We start from the raw sequence: 4,178 nt of genomic DNA, 5'->3' as shown, positions 1-4,178 counted from the left end.
CTGGGGCGGGGGTCTTGTGAGTCTGACGCAGCCCTGTCCAAGGGCCCAGGGCGTCCGAGGCTGGAGCCAGGGCGAGCCCAGCCGGCGCAGACTCCAAGTACAGGGCCCCACCTGCACAGGCCCGTGTCCACTCACCTTCCAGGAAATGGTCCTCTGCAGAAGGAAGGCTGCAAATGGGGGATTATTCCTTGGAGAATTAATTTTAGAAGTTCAGTGTAGGTATTCTCAGATCCCCATTCAACACTTCCTATCCACTCGCACTGCCCCAAACACATTTAGTGACGAAAGGCATGATACATGAGAAAATAGTAAAACAAAACAAAACAAATGCACTCCTGCCTTTTCTAAAAGTTTATACACATCAATCCACAACAGACTAACTGCACAGTACGTGACTGGCAGCGCCATGGGAGCGTGTGTGGCCCCGAGGCCCGTGTCCCCGCAGCCCGTGCCCCGGCCTCACTGCCCCCTGGTTTCCCGGCTCCGGCCGAGCCCGCAGGGCGGCTGTCTCCGTGGCAGGCGGTTCACGGTATGATGCTGCCTCCTGCCTTCCAGTCTTGTGCAAAGTACAAACTCGGGTGTGCACGGTGGGTCACGTCCTTTATTTCCCAGAACTCGACTTAGCGTTTTGTTCGTGTGTCTGCTCCGCCGGGATGCCGGGCCTCAGTGCACTCCGACTCCCCGCGGCCCGCTCAGGGCACTGGGGACACCGCAGCGGGAGAGGGAAGGCGAGGATGCGGGGGTGCGTTCGTGTGTGAGAGTCTGGTCTTGGACACAATCGGAAGCACCCACTGTGCAGGGGCCCACTCCGTCCCCAGAGGCCCTTTAGGGTCCTGCGTTGTCCCGTAGCTTCCACACCACCCCTGGGGTGGGCAGGGAAAGCCTGCGGTTGCCTCTGTGCCGCTCGGGGGCACAGGGGTCTCGGCAATGCCCTGGTTGTCTCCTGACGCTCAGGAGGGCTCCGTGGAGGGGCGTGAGCTCCGGTCCGCTCTGCCCTTGGGTCCCGGGAACCCATCTGGGGCTTCTCAATCTGGTGGCTCTCCCTGTCGCTCCATTCCCACCGCAGCCTGGGCACCCCGTTCCGGTCTCCGTGGAGGGTGAAAGGCTGATGTTCTCCTCCCCCTGCTCCCCTGCACGTCTTATCTGACCAGAATGTGCTTCCTCTCAGAACAGCAGGCTTTTGGGAGAGGCCAGAAGGACTAGCACCGTGGTTCTCCACGCTGTGGGCGCATTGTCGGTGGTCCCAGTGATGTGGGGTGTGCGTGGCTTTTAGAGGGCAGGTGCAGGGACGCTGCAGTACAGAGGAAGGTCAGTACTACGAAGAGGGGGCCCTTTCCCTGTGCACAGCACCCCGTTGGGAGACCACCGGGCCAGCAGGACACTGGCTCCCCCTGCAGCACCCCTCCCCCGGGAGCAGGAGGAAGAGGGGCTTCAAGGAGAGGTGGCAGCCGTCCCAGGCCAGGGCTCTCCCCAGCAGGGGTGGGGGCAGGTGGGTAGGAGTGAGGACTGTCAGCGGCAGGCGTGTGCTTCTGGAATGGGGGGTTGGAGTCAGCTTGGAGAGGAGTCTGGGCAGGGCCTGGGGGGGACAGACCCCGAGAGGGGGAGGGTCGGGGGTTGGTCTTCACTGCATCTTCCTGCCCCTGCTGTCCAGGCTGAGAGCCGCCTCTAGGTGTTGTTTTAAAAGCCAGTTTATTTTGGAGAATTTTGAGCCCACAACAAAGTGGACAGAGGACAGTAATGACCCCCTGGTCCCGCCGACCCCCACCCCCACCCACCACTCTCTCCCGCATTACTTTGAAGCAAGTCCCGGCGACAGGTCACTGTGCCCAAGTGTATGTCAGTACATGTCTGTAAAAGCTGGCAGGGCCACGCCAGCGTCGCCGGCACCAGGCTGCAGCTGTCTTGTCCGAGGGCGGAACCCCCTTCCCAGCTCGTTTGTGTCAGGAGCCGCCCCGGCGCCCGGTGACTGAGCAAGGCTCTCTCTCCTTTTCTTTCTTTTTTCACTTTTCATTTTGAAATAATTTCAGACTTACAGGAAAGTTGCGAAAATAGAACAAAGAATTCCCATTATACTCTTCACCCAGATTCCTCAAATATTAGCCTCTTACGTAAGCACAGGACAACGCTCAGAACCGGAAATGGACGTGGGCACAATGCTGCCATCGGACCTGCGGGTCTCCTTAAACCCTGTGCTCAGCGGCTGCTTCAGCCTAGAAGAGCCTCTTGGTCTTGCTTTACCTTTTTTTTTTTGAGGAGTACTGGCCAGTAATTTTGTAGACGGTCCCTCCGTTGGGTTTTGCCTGATGTTTCCCATGATAAAGTTTGGGTTGTGCATTTTTACCAGGAACCTTGCAGAAGGGACGCTGCCTCCTTCTCAGTGGATCATGCTGGGGGCACGTGACGTCTGATTTCTCCACTGTACAGACAGTATTTTTCCCTTTGTAATTCATATGTGTACGTGGTGAGATAATTTGAGACTATGTAAATATCTTGGTTCTTATTTTTTTGCTTACGAGTTTTAGTATTCATTTATGATTCTTGGGTAAAACAATTGTTCCTGAGGTGTTCACTAAGCAGTGATTTTTCTATGTTCATCATTCATTCTATATTAACACATGAAATTCTTCTGTGAGGAAGAGCTTTTCTTTCTGCCACACGTATGTATTCTTTCATTTATCTCTTTATATCCAGGTAGACTCATGGATTCTTATTTTATTCTATGGCTTGTAGTTGCTATTATTATTTATTTTGTTATTCAAATTGTCCCAGTTTGGCCATTGGGACCTCCTTCAAATGGCTTCTATGTGCTTTGGCCACGAACTTATCATTTTTAGAGCACTTCCTTGGTCTCTAGCACCGCAAGATGCTCCAGGATCATCTTGTACTTCCTTGGCCCCTGCCCTGGAACGAGCTGTTTCTCCAAGAAAACAGAAAGGAAAACAGAAAAAAGAAAGCCCTGGCTCCTTTCATTGAGAATGGTATTTAGAAATCAAGATCTGGACACCGGTTGTGCTCACTGCTTCTAGGCCCTCCCAGCAGATAGAGCTGGGAAATACACACACACAAGTACACACATGCACACACACGTACACACGTGCACGCCTTTATCTGCATATATGTTAGAAACCAGGAATTCATACTGATGCCCCAATTCCAATCCAGCACCGCAGGGTTCATGTTAACCTTCTCCCTTTCCTTATTTGCAACTCTTCTCTCCAACTTGCAGTAGCTGGGATCTCGTTATCCATAATCTATGTGCTCATTTGCTCAGTTCTAGGATGCACATAAAATAGTGTCAGAATCGCTTACCCATACGCCTGTGAAAAATCCACCTACTAACTAGGACATTTTATATCTGTATCTATATATACACACATATTTATATAATATATTTTCACGTTTAGCCTTAGAAGTTATAATCAAAATTCTGTTTCCCAACGTTTCTTAAGTTAGTTCCACACTTCCTTCAGTGGAAGTATGTAATTCTTTAGTAAAATAATTAGTTTCACCTATTTCACTTGTATGCTATTTTGGGGATTCCTCCAATTTAAAAAAATTTAAAGAACTTTTGGGTACACGAAATACAAACATGATTCTAAAAGTCAGAACTATTTGAAAAGGTATACTCAGTGTTGCTCCCTCTAGCTTCTCTACACGGGTCCTGTCATCCACCCAATTTCCACCCACCCCCTGCAGGTACCCACCCCTGCAGGGATGCAGTCTCACTGGTTTCTGGTTCAGTCTTCCTATGTTTCTTTTGCACAAAGAAGCAAGTATCTCTATGGGGTTCTTTTTCCTCTCTTCCTTACATGAACAGTAGAATGTTATAGATACTCTTTCACACTTCACTTTTTAAATTTATTTAACAATATAGTGTAGGAATCACTTCACCCTCAAGTCTCCTTTAATCCAAATTCTCCTCTTCACCTTCTCATTGTCCCTGCATAACTGATTTGTTGCAGGAACTGGCAGTTTGTCCTGTAGTGCTTTCCATAGTCTGGACTTTGCTGTTTTCACCCCAAAGGTGCAGTGGGACATCTTCCTCAGCCCCTGTCTTTTCTTATTTGGTCATTGGATCTAGAGGCTTGATTGGGTTCAAGTTTGGTTTCTTGGGAAAAGGCTCAGAGGTTAAAGGGATCCCTGGCAAAGCAAAGCTGGCCTCTGCGTGGGTGCAGATA

This window comes from Lemur catta, chromosome 8 (genome assembly GCF_020740605.2).
Source record: "Lemur catta isolate mLemCat1 chromosome 8, mLemCat1.pri, whole genome shotgun sequence".
Lineage (NCBI taxonomy): Eukaryota > Metazoa > Chordata > Mammalia > Primates > Lemuridae > Lemur > Lemur catta.
Note: the sequence above shows the minus strand (reverse complement) of the source record.